The sequence below is a fragment of the Pongo abelii genome, chromosome 11 (genome assembly GCF_028885655.2).
Source record: "Pongo abelii isolate AG06213 chromosome 11, NHGRI_mPonAbe1-v2.0_pri, whole genome shotgun sequence".
NCBI lineage: Eukaryota > Metazoa > Chordata > Mammalia > Primates > Hominidae > Pongo > Pongo abelii.
In genome coordinates this window covers 32,694,380-32,710,031 of record NC_071996.2, presented here as the reverse complement: position 1 = coordinate 32,710,031, position 15,652 = coordinate 32,694,380, and the positions used below count along the sequence as shown (strand labels likewise).

The 15,652-nt window shown below is 33.7% G+C and overlaps 1 protein-coding gene across 1 annotated transcript in view; it reads left to right on the top strand.

The window, feature by feature from the left end:
* DPP10 (dipeptidyl peptidase like 10) overlaps nucleotides 1-15,652 on the top strand; it is a 703,534-nt gene that overhangs the window by 353,901 nt on the left and 333,981 nt on the right. The gene's annotated exons all lie outside the window — the stretch shown is intronic.

Below are 15,652 nucleotides of genomic sequence, written 5' to 3'. Positions count from 1 at the left end.
GGCCTAGGTTTGAGATTATAAGCAAATGGGCTTAGGCAGTGCCAGCAGAGAAGTGAAAGATTTGGACGGTAATAATAAGTAAAATAAAAAGAAAGTAACAAAATAAGAATGTAGTGGTTGGGGATGGGGGTTAGAATGATGTATCAGGGATAATTCTTGAGATTTTGGTTGTATGACTTAAATGAAAGGGGAGTTAACCATTGAAATGGGGAATTCTGGGTGAGAACCAGGTTTGAGCGTATGATTGGATGAAAGTATCTGTCAAGCGGCATTTAGTAACTAAGTGGGGAAATCTATTAAACAGTATTTAGGGTGTCACATTTCTTGATTCAAATGTGAAAAATAAACCTTTAAATTAAAAATAGTCTCCACTCCTAGGTGGAGGTTACAGTGAGCTGAGATTGCGCCACTGCACTCCAGCCTGAGCGACAGAGCAAGACTCTGTCTCAAAAAAAAAAAAAAAAAAAGATAGTCTCCACTTCTTAAAAAGAAGGAGCAGAGTTGTGGATCATATAGTAATTCTATATTAGCAGTTTGAGGAACTTCTAAGGTGGTTGCATGGATTTGGCTTCCTAGCAATGGTATAAGAGGGGCCTGATTAATTCACATCTCTACAAAACATGTTCTTACCTATTTGATTTTAGCCATTTTAGTGGGTGTGAAGTAATATCTTGCCATGGCATTTATTTGTATTCCCTTAATTTATTGATGATATTGAGGATCTTTTCATGTGCTTATTGATCATTTGTATATCTTTGTTGGAGAAATGTCTGTTCAAATTCTTTGCCCATTTTTTATTGAGCTCTTTTCAATTGTTGAATTGTAAGATTTTTTCATATATTAAAAATCAAATTCCTTGTCAGATACATAAATTTCAAATGTTTTCTCCCAGGTATGTTGTCTTTCACTTTCTGGTTGTTGTCTTTTGATGCACCAGATTTAAAGGTTGATAAAGTCAAATCTATTTTTTCTTTAGTTTTCTATACATTGTTAATTTAGACTAACTTCTTTTTGTGTGTTTGAGAACAATAGATTTTTATTTCTATGTTTAGTTCTATGATACATTTTGAGTGGATTTTTTAATACGATGTGAGGAAAGAGGTCCACATTTATTCTTTTGCATGTGGAAATATGATTATCCATGTAACATTTTTTAAAAGATTTTTTTTTTCTGTTGAATAATTTTGGCACCCTTCTCAAATGTCAGTTGACCACAAATATACGATTTTGTCTTGGGACTCTCTATTCTATTAATCTATATGTTTATCCTTAGGCCAGTAGTTCAGTCTTGAGTACTGTAGCTATGTGGTAAGACTTGTAATCAGGATGTGTGAGCCCTTGAACTTCGTTCTTTTTCAAAATTGTATTTCTGTGTCCCTTACATTTCCATATGAATTTTAAGATTAAGTCGTAAAATTTGCAAACAAAGTCAAAAGAAGCTAAGACTTTTGATAGTGATTATATTGCTTATGTAGATCAATTTGAAAAATAGTGCTACCCTAACAAGGTTCTGATCTGTAGACATACAATGTCTTTTAATTTATTTAGATATTTTTCAATTTCTCAAAAGAATGTGTTATATTTTTCCATCTAAAAATCATACTTTTATTGTTGAATTTGTTACTAGGTATTTTATTGCTTTTGTGGCCATTATAAATGGAATTGTTTACTCCATTTCATCTTTAAATTGTTTGCAACTAGTGTATAGAAATGTAATGATTTTTGTGTGTTGATTGCTTATCCTGCCACATTGCTGAATTTGTTTAGTAGTCCAGGCTGTTTATACTCATAAGGGGTTATCAGTCTGTAGCTTTTTCCAATTATGTCTTTGTCTGGTTTTGATAGCAAGATAATACTAGCCTAATAGAATAAGTAGCATATTGTTTCCTCCTTTTATTTTTTGGAAAAGTTTATGAAGGATTTTTTTTTAATGTTTCATGGAACTCACTGATGATACCATTACGGCCTAGGCTTCTTTTTCACAGGAAGTTTTAAATTTATTTCATCAATCCTTTTACATGTTATAAGCCTATTCCAAATATATATTACTTCTGAAATTTATGTCTTTCTAAGACTTCTTGTTTTGATCTAAATAACTGAATTTGTTGATAAGCAATTTTATAGTATTCTGTGTTCATTTCTGCAAGGTTGGTACTGATGCCTCTTGTTTCATGCCTGATTTTAGTAATTTGAATCTTTTTATTTTTTCTCATCCATCTATCTAAAGGCTTGCCGATTTTATTTTTCTTTTCAAGGAAGAAACTCTCAGCCTTGTTCATTTTCTCCATTGTTTTTTTAGCCTAGATGTAACTTATTTCCACCTAAGCTTTATTAATTCCTTCCTTCTGCTTGCTTGTGTTAGTTTTCTTGTTTTTTTCCTAACTTCTTTAGGTAGAAGTTTAAGCTATTAATTTGAGATACTTATTTTCTTCTTGCCCTTTTTTCTTCTTTCTTCTTCTTCTTCTTTTTTTTTTTTTTTTTTGTTGAGACAGGGTCTCACTCTGTTACCCAGTCTGGAGTGTAGTGGCACAATCATATCTCACTGCAGCCTCAACCTCCCAGGCTCAAGTGATCCTCCCACCTCAGCCTCCTGAGTATCTGCACTATAGATGTGTGCCACCATGCCCAGCTAATTTTTTTAAAAAAAGTTTTGTCAAACTGTGGTCTCACTGTGTTTCCTAGGCTCATCTTGACATTCTGGGTTCGAGTGATCCTCCTGTCTTGGTCTGCCAAAGTGTTGGGATTACAGGTGGGAGCCACCACACAAGACTTCCTCCCTCCCTTCCCCACTCCCTCCCCTCTTTCCTTCCTTCCTGCATCCCTCCCTTTCTTTTCTTCTCTTTTCTTTTTCTTTCTTTCTTTTTGACAAAGTCTCACTCTGTTGCCCAGGCTGGAGTGCAGTGGTGTGATCATGGCTCACTGTAGCCCCAATCTCCCAGGCTTAAGCAATCTTCCCACCTGAGCCTCCTGAGAAGCTGGGACTTCAGGCATGAGCCACCATGTCTGGCTAAATTTTTAATTTTTTGTTAGATTGTGTCGTACTATGTTGCCCAGGCTGGTTGTGAACGACTTACCCCAAGCAATCCTCCCACTTAGGCCTCCCAAAGGGAGGATTACAGACATGAGCCACCGCACATGGCCTAAGATTACAGATACGAGCCACTGTACCTGGCCTCTGTCTTTTTCTTTCTTTCTTCCTTTCTTTCTTCTTTCTTTTTTTCCTCTTTACTTTCTTTCTCTCTCTATTTTGTTCCTAATATAGATTTTTACAGCTAGTAATTTCCCTGTTAGCTCTTCTTTATGATATATCATAAATTTTTGTATTTTGTGTTTTCATTTTCATTCTTCTCAAAGCATTTTATTATTTCCGTTGTTATGTATTTCTTGATTCATTGGTTATTTAGGTAACTGTTGTTTAGTATCTATATATTTGTGAATTTCCCAAATTGCCTTCCATTATTGATTTTTAATATAATTTCATTTGGGTCAAATAACATACTTTTTATAATTTCAATACTTTTCCATTCATTGAAACATGTTTTGTGGCCTAACGTATGATCTCACCTAGAAAATATTTCGTGTGGACCTCATAAGTATGTGTGTATTTCTGCTAGCATTTTCTGTCTGTAAGATCTTTGTGCTTTGTAATGTTGTTTGTCTTCTATTTTATTATTGATGTTCTGCCTACTGGTTCTATCCATTGCTGAAATCAAGGTTTTGAAGTCTCCAGCTATTTATTATTAAATTGTTTATTTTCCCTTTCAATTCTATAAATTTTTGCTTCATATATTTGTGAGCTCTGTTATTATGTGCATACATATTTATAATTGTTTTATTTTTCTGATAGAAAGTCCCTTTTATTATTGCATAATTTTTATCTTTGTCTCTAGTAAGAATTTTTGCCTTAGAGTATATTTCATTTGATGTTAGTGAAACCATTCTATCCTTGTTTTGTTTACCAGTTTCATGGTATACCTTTTTCACCTTTTTATTTTAAACTTATTAGTGTCTTGAATTTAGAATATATCCTTTGTATACAGCATATAATTAGATTATTTAAAAAAATTTATCCTGTCAACCTACACATTTTGATTCATGTGTTTATTTTCATTTAATGCAATTATTAATAAGATAGAACATATATTGGCCATTTATTTAATAATATTTGTTTTCTACATATCATATGTCATTTTTGTTTCTCCATTCTTGGATTTCTCACTCCTTTTTTGTTAGATATTTTCTGCTGTATCTTTTATATTTGCTATTGTTCCTTTTTACTATTTTTTGTTATTTATTTAGCCACTGCCTTGTAATTTACAACTAGCATCTTAGTTTAGAATAAATTTGTTCAGATAAAATACTAATTTAATTGCAATGGTATACAAACATTATTCCAACTTCATGTTTTTCACCCCTTTGTACTATAATTTTCATACGAGTTATATCTTTATATGTTATAACCCAATCAACACACTTTTATAATAATTGTTTTTATGCAGCTATGTTCTAAAACAAGTACGACAAGAAAGGAGTTACAAGCAAATGTGTTTATGTTGTCTTTCATAATAACTGTGTGGATACTTTTACTAGGTCATTTTATGTCTTCATGTGGTTTCAAGTGACTATTTATTGTCATTTCATTTCAGCCTGAAGGACTTCTTCCTTTAGTGTTTCCTTAGAGCAGGGCTAATAGTAACAAATGCTCTCAGGTTTTGTTTATTTAGAAATGACAATTTCTCCTTCCTTTACGAGAGAAAGTTTAGCTCAATATAGAATTCTTTGTTGACAAGCTTTTTCTTTTAATACTTTGAAGACGTCAACCTAAATCTCTTCTGACCTCTATGGTTTCTTATGAGAAGTTAGCTGTTATTATAATTGAGGGTTCCTTGTAGGTGATATTATGTTTTTAGTGCTGTTTTCATTAATTTCTCTTTGTGTAAGTTTTGTCAAATTGACTATGATGTATCTATGTGAGGATCTTTTTGAGAAGAATTTTTTTGAGTAGAAACTTGGAATTTTTGAACTTCTTAAGCATATATATTATGTTTTATCAAATCGAGAAGTTTAGAGTCATTATTTTTTAAAACTTGTTTCTACATATTTCTCCTTTTCTTCTCTATAGTCTTTATGGTTTTCCTTCTTTTTAAATATTGGATATGTCTCACTCTATACATTATTTATATGTGTCTCTTAAAATAGTAACTTTAAATTATAATTTCAACAGTACATACGGTCTATACTTTTTATCCACTTAATGTATCTTGAAGAGCTTTTTATATGAACTTTTTTAAAACAAAAAAATAGTGTAATAGCACCATAAAGTGTTCTTGTATGATGTATTACCACTGGTTTAAATATTTTTCTATTACATTACTGCTCCAAAACAAATATAAACAAACAGCAAAGCAGGCATATTTCAAATATATATGTAGGCTAAATATATTCCAGTGTATTGGTGAGTCAAAAGAAGTTTATATTGCAATTTATTAGATAGTATCAAATTTCATTAATCAAACCCACCAATAGTATATGATACTGTCTGTTGGTCCACTCTTCCTGTTGTTGGGTAATGTTCAACCTTTTAGTTATTTTCGATTTGGCTGATAAAAGATATAATTTAATCCTTTTGTCGATTTACAATTATTTAATTATGAGAGAGGTTGAGAATCATCTTTTTATATGTGTATTGGCCATTGTTGTTTTCTGGTGTTTGAATTCCTGTGTGTAAGTCTTTCATATTGGGACTTTGCAAATGGCACTCATGGCAGGAACATTTTAAAAAAATATTTGTACTTAGTCTTAATCTAACTGGAATTATTCATTCATTAATATCTGTAAAGTCCACTGAAAGGATGTTCTGTGTTTTACATATCTTAATAAACCTTTATCTGTTGAAACTGGCCTAAAAGAAGAAATGAATGAATGTAAAGGAAGAGAGAACAATGGGAACAGTTGTGAGTAAATATCTATAATTAACTCATTCAGTTATAAACACCTGTTTAATAAAATTGGAGGAATCATCTACCCTATAAGAGTTGGAAATATTACCCCTAAATTTTCCGTCAGTTTTTAAAATGAAATAAAATGAATAACGAAAAAATAAACACACACACTGAACACCTTCCAGCCTTAGGATTAATTCAGCCTCTATTTGGACATCGAAAAACATACAGAAAACTGATTTATCTTAGCATTCTACACATTTCACAAAAAAATTGAAGCTATTAGTGAACATTTCTGAGAAAGCGGACAATACAACAAAAGGCTTTTGGATTTGGGCCATAAAAATGCAAGTTTAGTGCATGACAACTCAACTAGTGAATGTCGGCCTCAGCTCCTAAGCACAGTTGAGGAGATCAGCAGTGTTTGCAGATGTTCTTGGGAGACAATAAAAGAGAACCCGGTTCTTACTTCAGAGCTTGAGATTTTGCTCAAGACATTGAATCTGGAGGCAGCTCTTGATTGTTTTTTATTGTCATTGTCACTAAATTTGACTTGATTTTATAGGCCTTCTTTCTTTTCCCAACTAAGCAGAAAGTGCCACCAGGGATGTAAATCTAAAATTATTCTTTTCCTTTATTTTTGTTATTTGCTTTGGCACGGAAGGGTCATTTATGATATCTCTGCTTATCAAAAGGATACTGACAAATGAACAGGAAACAGCAAATCAATCTATTATTAGGAGTCCCGAACAGGAGGTATAATGTCACATCAGTTAATATATTCAAGAAATATTGATATTCTAAGCTGAAAACCCTAGCCTTGTTATTCTTTGTTTTTTTTTTTCAAGTGACTTGCACATTCAGAATCTTCTTAATGGTCATATCCTTATTTTTTTTGTTGCTTGCATCCTATATCTGTTATAATTTCATGTTAAAATTAGAGGATGGAGATATTTTAGCATACCAATATGCTAAGTTGTAAATTATGAAGACATAATGAAAACTCTTAGTTAACTTAGAAAATGTTAACGTAATTAATATGTAAAAACTCTTCCAAATCAATTGAAAATGAACAAAAAATATAAAGGGACTTTTTATCAAAAAATGTTGTTGATAAATTTAAAAGCTGCTTAACATAATTCACAAACAGGAATATTTATCAACAAGAAGATAGTATTTTTCACATATCCTATTGGCAAAGATTAACCCTGATGTTACCATGTATTGGAAAGACTGTGGAATAATAGAGCCTCTTACTCCTTGATAGCAGGAATGTCATTTGTGTTTTTACTTTGGGTAAAATTTTGTCATTATTGTGTGAAGTATAACATTCACATGCCCTACAATCTAAAAATTCCTTCCTAGGTATATACCATAAGGAAGCAATTGCACGTGTATTTCAGGAAACAGGAACAGAGAGATTTATTCAGTCACAGTTGCAAACAACCACTGGTCTCCTCAACTGTGCTTAGGAGCTATTAATGTTTCTGATAAAATGACCTGTGTAATGCATGGCTTTCAACCTTGGAGAATTAAAGTGCAAGTTTAGTAAATGAAAACTCAACTTTTAAATTAATTCACTATGTAAATTATTGTTATATCCTTGGGTTTCTAGTTAATGTCTAACTCAGTTCGCTTTGATACGTATATATGTTTGCCTATATGATGTATAATTTAATCTTAGTTGGTCTTGAACTTTTGAAAGAGGCATCAGGTAGTCCATGATCATCTTATACTTCACTTTATCACTCAGCATTTTGTTACTGATTCATGCATATTTGCATTTAATCTGTAGTCCAGTTATTTTATAACTACAAGATATTCTATTTTTATGTCATTCTCATGGTTATATGATATGCCATTCTTTACATTTATTACAATATATTGTTTATCTTATATTTAAATTTAATTGGGAATTAAATTTTTAATTGCTAAATCTATCATGATTGACAATATGTGAAGAGACAAAAACTGCGATTAATCCAATTCAAGAGAGAAAATGATAAGGATAGAGTAGATATCTGTCTTATCTATTAATTCATATTTGTCTTATCTGCTAAATAGATATCTGTCTTATCTACTAGTTCATTTTGTATTGCTGTAAAGGAATATCTGAGGCTGGGTAATGTACATAAAAGATGTTTATTTGGCTCGTGGTTCTGTAGACTGTGCAAAAAGCATGGCCCTGGCATCTGCTTCTGGTGAGGGCTTCAAGTTGCTTTATTCATGGTGGAAGGTAAAGGGCAGCCTGCATGTGCAGAGATAACATGGTGAGAAAGGAAGCAAGAAAAAGAGAGAGGAGGTGCCAGGCTCTTTTTAACAACCAGCTCTCATGAGAACTAATAGAGTAAGAACTCACTATGATAAAAATGGCACCAAGCCATTCATGAGGAAGCCTGACCCATGACCTAAACACCTATTATTAGACCCCCACCTCCAACATGGGGGATCAAATTTCAATGTGAGGTTTGAAGGAGTCAAACATCGAAACTGTAGCAATATCAAATATGGTATCATTGAGGAATATATATGAATACATCAAACCTGGCACAATTAAATATATTTTTTATTTGCTAACCTATGTTTTCTCCTATTTTTTGGAATTATTAATTATAATGCTAAATTATTGATGTTATATAAACCTTAAATGAGCCTTTGAACCATCAGCTTTCAAGAAGATTTAGTCTTTGAAGCACTATTATTTTTCTGTTTCTATTTCATAAAAAGAAATAATTCAGCCATGGCAAAAATAGTTTTTTTACTTAATATTGGACATTATAGTTTCCCTTCTTTTTATAAATATGGGAATTGCAAAGCTCTTGGTAACCATTATTTTTCTTACACTAGAAATAAAACACATTACTAATTGAAATACTTAAAATATGCATGTTTTAAAATAATAATTATATTATTTTTGTTTATAAAATTATACTCTGTAAAATGTGCCCGATGGGCTATCATAGCAAGAATGAATTTAAGTAACTTTCTACTGGACAGCTCCAGTCTACTCATCTTATAAGTATTATGTTACACACATTGTATAAGGCCATGGCGAGGAAAACTCATACTGAAATTCTAATGTCAAATTTTTTAGGACTTCCATAGCTTTTATATGCTGTATTCTTTAATGCAGCTGTGCTTGAAGATAACAGCACCATTTAAAAATATATATATACCTGATACAGGATGATTATAAAGCACTAAGACAATTTAAAGAATCATTAGACCAGCACAAACTGAACTTCACATAAATAATTTGCATAAATATGTAAGTTACAATATTTCTTTTCTTCTTTCATCAGCCCATAGCTTTTCCAATTTATTAAAGTGTTGGATAGAGAAATATTGGCATTCTTCTCAAGTGTTGGGTGGAGAAATATTGGCATTACTCTCAAATTCACCTTTTCTGCCCTATTTTTTTAAGATATTAATAGATTTCAGTGATCATTAATTTCCGCTTTCTTTGAAAAATAAAAATTGCTTTTTAAATGTTTTAGTGTATGGCCTATGATGTAAATGAATAGAATATTATTTTGGCTGTTTACATTTATTGAGCAATAAAAATATATGTGCGTCAGTCTATATGGATTAGTAGGTATTGATTCAATACTCATAAAAATTACATAGTTGTATCATGGCATTTTCTGCATTGGGTTGTTTTATTAAATACTCCAATATCAACAAAATGCATGGTAACAAGAAAATATATATATAGAGAGAGCATCTATTATGTTTACAAAATATAGATATTGCAGATGTCAGGAAAGAGATATAATTTAAGCACAATCATAATTAATTGGTCAGCTAAGAAAAGAGAACATGAAAAAATACACAGTAAAAAAATTGATTTTAAAATTTTCTGCATATATACCCAGCTATAGCTACAGAGAGCAATCAAGCCTTTGTTTACAGCTAAATTATAAAAAGCTATTTGCTTCTTCTCTGTTCTTAAAGCCAGACAGTGAAAGAGAGTATGTCTTTTGCATCATTCTAGGGACTGCTGCCTCCTTTCCCAACTTCTCTTGATTTCCCTTTTCTTCTTTTCAACTAGATCGTAATCTTTTTCCCTCTTCTCCTCCACTTATGGTCCACTGGCTTTCTAAAATCCTTCCTCATGCTCAAACCAGGGAATTTGGTCATTTATAGACTGCACTATGAAAGAAGCATTTTCATAATATATACGTAATTACATGTTTCAAAATTAACATCTTTCCAAAATGATAGATGGCTTTTCTAAATATTTTTGTCAGGTATCAATAAACTAATAATGAGATTGAGTGGTGAAGGAAGTTATACCCTAAATAAATTAAACGTAAAGGATGGCCGGGCATGGTGGCTCATGCCTGCAATCCCAGCACTTTGGGAGGCCAAGACAGGTGGATCATGAGGTCAGGAGTTTGAGACCAGTCTGGCCAACATAGTGAAACCCCGTCTCTACTAAAAATATAAAAAATTAGCCAGGCGTGGTGGCGGGCACCTGTAGTCCCAGCTACTCGGGAGGCTGAGGCAGGAGAACTGTATGAACCCGGGAGGCAGAGGTTGCAGTGAGCCAAGATAGCGCCATTGCACTCCAGCCCGGGTTACAGTGCGAGACTCCGTCAAAAAACAAAACAAAACAAAACATAAAGGATATGTGTGTGAATGTTTAGGGAGTTTGATGGGCTGGAGGTTGAGGGAGCAGGGAAAATATCATAGGATCCAAGAAGACTTACATTTTTGTCTCCATCATTCACTATCTGTTAAAAACATACCCATCTACACTTTCAGAATTATTCAGCCAAAGCACCTGGAGCATGATTTTTTTTTTAATTTTGTAAATAGAGATGTCTTTAGATATTTTTATTACCAGCTTATTCCAAGGTCTGGAACAATACACATCCCTACTACACAGTTCTGCCGTTTCTCAATGTTCTGCCATTTCTCAATGTTAAGGCAACCAAGTCCTTTATACCAACTTGTGTTAATTGTAACTTTATCTCTCATTCTCCCTTTGCTCAGTCTTTTCTCGGTCTCAAGTCATACAAATGAATATTTTATATTTTCTGGCACTTCTGACATTTAAGTTTGTGTTTAATGATTTCTTGCTATGATCTTTAATATCTGACATCTTGGAATACCATCATTATCTCATTTTCTACCTCTAGTTATAATGTTTCTGACAAAAGTGAATCATTGTAATGGGGCCTCTTAATAGGGACATTACTGTGGCAATAAGAGATGTAAATTGCAGTTCCAAACAACCTAGAAGTGCAATTACGAAACAGTGATCAATTGTCAGATGAACTGCACATGTAATTAAATACCTGTGAGGTCAGATGAATCACTTGAGCTAAGAAGGACAGGGAAGGCTTAAAGGAGAAGAACTAGAATGATGCTTCAGAGAAACACAATTTGAATAAGGAAAAGGGAAAGGTGAAGGTGGTATAGCAAGTAGAGAAAGTTGAACAAAGGTACAAGAAAAAGAAAACATGCACATTTAAAGAATACAAGCAGTGGTACACCATGTTCATAACTGCATGATTACTGGCCCACCCCAGTAGAGCATGTCATTTGGGGAACTTGTTGCTTTTCCTTAGAGGGGATGGATTTACATTGAACATAAACTTTCATCTATTACTCTGTATAAATGATTAAAGATGAGGCTTTCTGGCATCTCTCTTAAACTCCAGGCTTTTTATCCACAAATCCTGCACATTTCCTGTTGGCTATCCTTCAGGAGCGATAACAGTAATGTATAAAAAATTTGAATGTCTAAAACTTTCCTCAAAATATGCCTGTTTTTCTTTATTTTCCCCAGTGAGAATGTTACAAAAGCAATATTCACCCAATGATAAAAACTTGAAAACCTGGAGTTATTCTGTATACTTTCTTTTTTCTCCATCTTCAAATCTAATCCTTACTTTTTTTTTTTTTTGTATTTTATTCACAACCTCCCCTGTACATGTCCCTTTCACTCTTTGCCTCTGCTTCTTCCTTAACTTTGTAACATTGCTTTCTTGGATTGTCATGAGCCTCTTACCATCTCTCATGAACTCAAGATGTCATCAAATCTAACTAGTTTTTCACCCAGTTGCCAAGGTAATAGTTCTAAATTCAAACCTGATTTTGCTTCTTTCTTGGCTTTCAGTTTACTACTTATGAAAACAGTAATAAGCACTGGCATATTCATGTTGGCAATAATGCATACTTCATACGTAATAGCAGTAATCCATGGAATCATCCCTCATCTTCCCACGAATTGTTTTTAAGCTACTTGTGCATTTTTTGAAGTTTATTCTCATATTGTAGGTAGTAATTCAAAAACTGGCAAGCTTGTAGGCTCCAGATAGAATCTGGCCCCCAAGTATATTTAGGATTGAATCATAATTTTAAAATTATGAAGTTATAAGTTAAATTTTGCTTTCTAACTTTTTTTGAAAAAAATGGAAAACTAGCAACGCCGTGTGTATTTTTCTATAGGACATTGTATCTGGAGCTGAGGAGCTACTGCGCTCTTTTAAATAGGCAGTCTGACTACTCCGTCTCTCTCCGTGATTCTTACACAGATAGCTTCAGTCTTACCCTGCTTCCCCAGTGGTTTAAAGCACCCATGTGTTGGACCCTTGCTCTGCCATTGACTAACGAGGTTCATGACACTCGTCTTATCCTGAACAATATGGAAAGGAAAACATCCTAGTGGGTTTGGTTTCCCAACTTTGTAGCGCCTTCAGTGTCTCCCGGGGGCTTGTTGTACAGTGAATGTTCAATACATAAGATTCGCTTGAATGGAATGATACGTAGAAAAGAGGTACCACAAAATGTTCCCAAGCTGCCTGAAAGCATACATTTGTTTCTCTACTTGATCAAATACCTTCCCTTTCTTGCTTAATTCATCTAGTTAATCACCTGCATATTTGCTTTATTCAATTTATCATATTTTGCTTGCCTTCAACAGAATGTACATAGATGGCAGGATTCATGCATTTTTATGCCCTTTGTACGATGTTGGATGTCAAAAACTGGACAGGCAGGCATCATTGCTAAGTAATGGCAATGAACACATGTGGAAGTTACTTTTGCATCCTTTCATTTCAATGGTAATTAAGTTGTTAAATATGAAAGTATTGTAATAGCATTATTGGCAATAATCAACTTCCCCAAACCACAATTTGAAGTCATATTAAGTTGAAATTAAACCAGAACCATTTAATGTCTACAATTAGAATCAATGTTGACTAAGATGTCTCCTGTGGCTGAAAGAAAGAATCCCACAAATGCAATAAATAATAACATTAAAGGCATAAACTAAGAGGGATTGACCTAAGATTTCCAACATCTTCTGGACTGTTGACTAAGCTGCCGAGATATGTTTCTTATTCGTGTATCATCAGTAAGTTTCTCTGCAGCATCAGTGACCTGCCCACGACTCTTTAATTTCAGAGAAGGTTCAGCAGCTTGGGCCCTGAAAAGATATTTGGAAAATTTCCCAGTTTGTGTGCTGCATAAGCTTGAGGCAGTAGAGTGATAATTAATAAAGTGCCAGACTGGATAATTGTAGGAACTGTAAAAGATACTAAAACGTTGTTACCGGAGGCACAGAAGCACCTGTGAAAGCGTGAAGTTAATTTGTGTGAGGAACATCACATGAGGGTGGATGAGGATGAGGGAGGTGAGATTTCCTTTAAATTAATTCAGACTTTAGTCAGAGAAGCTCTCAAAAAAAAAAAAAAAAAAAAAAAAAAAAAAAAAAAAAACCCTCTTGCTAGTGAGATAATGTAAGGCTTATGAAATAGGCCCTCCTGGATTGTCTTGTTATGTATGCTTCTCTCTGACCTTGAGAAAGGTATAACAACTGCAATATTGGAATTTTCTAATCCCTGTAGGACAAGAATGATGGCATTGCCCTATCAGTCTTTACATAACAGCATACCATTTGATACTGTCCCCTTGAACATTTCCTTAAAAACAATACACCTCCTGATACTATAATGTTGAATACTTTGTGTATCCAATGTCACCCCAAATTTCCCATAGGTTAATTTCTATCAAATTTCAATATACAATAAAGTAATGAGAGCGAGAATGAGGTTGTATCATAGTATTGCCCTGAAGACTGTTTAAAATCATTGATAACTGCAAAGTACCTAACAACTGGCAGACCACATGATAGATGACTAATCAGTGGTAGCTGCTAATGTTGTTATTTTCATGGTGATTTAAATGGATCTTTTAAAAACTAAAAAACAAAATTCTTGACATGAATTGTTGCCAGTGAATGTTGTTATCTTGTTCTAAAATGCCTTATGTGTAGATTGTACAAGATAGGTGTAAACCCCTATACCTTAGCATTGCCATATGGTGATGTCTCGCTGACCATTCCACTCTCTTGCATATCTGGCTCAGGAATTAATAAGCTATGTCATTCCAAAAATGATTCTCTGATACCAATTGAGTGCTCTACAATTTAATTCAATATGGAGACTAATTACCAGGAATGAGCATACACCCACAGTTAAGGAGCTCAATTCCCCTGGTCTGTCCTCACCTCAGATGCCAGCTGCCAGTCCCTGGTCCCAACGGTACTGAATTATGTCCAACCTGGCTACAAATGTGAGGGTTCTCATTACCCCTTTTCAGGCTGGAGAATTTCTTAGAATGACTCCAAGAGCTCAGACAAGAGGTATTCTTATAAGTAGCAGTTTATTGTAAAGGGTAGAAATGAACAGCTAGATGAAGAGATATACGGGGTGATGTCTGAAGGGGTCCCCAGCACAGGAGGCTCTTTCTCTTTGGACTGGGGTACATCACCCTCCCAATGCAACCATATGTTTACCAACCAGATGGTTCCCTCAACCCTTATCATTCAGAGTTTCTAAGCAAGGTTTCATCACTTAGACATGATTTTTTGAATCACTGGCCAGCCGCTGAACTCTGATCTCCAGCTCTTCTCTCTTACTAGATCTTAGAGTGGGGCTGAAATTTCTAAACTTGTAATCGCATGATTGATGTGATCTGATGACCAGCTTAATCCTGAAACTATAAGCTAACGCCTCCCCTCACAAAGAGTCCTCTGATGCTGCAGTCGCATTAGCATGAAATCGAATAAAGTGCAAAGAAGTTTGCTATGAACAACAAAAGACATTTCTATCACTCAGGAAATTTCAAGGGTTTTTGGAGCTCTGTGCCAAGAACCAGAGAAAAGACCAAATATATATTTTATTATACCACCCAAACTTGCCAAATATTGATTAGTCTGAATTTCTTATCCTATCCATTGTGTTTTGGGGTCCCTATGTAAAACAAACAAACAAACAAAAACAAAACAAAGAAACTCTGACTTTACACTTTTCTGGACTTTATAGAGAGCAGTCTTATGGAAACTATAAGGTATGCACGATTGTTTATGCACGTATTTCTCTGCAAATACCATGCAAAGTATCTATTATGCTTAAAATTTTATACAATTTATTTTGTTTTTTTGTTTGTATTTTGGAGTTTTTTCACACATCAACTCAGTGTGCTTGCCCTCTCTTTAGATATGAATTAGACAAGTATCTCTATTTCAAGTGAAATCTTTTTTCTACCTTGAATGTATTTGTTTCATTGTGTAGTTTAAATTCCTTCTGTCCTCAAATTTGTTCAATTATTAGATTATAGGCTCAAAATTAGTTAAGTACAGTGTAGTAGTTTTTGTTTGACATCAAATGCAATGTTATGTATTTGTGTTTTAA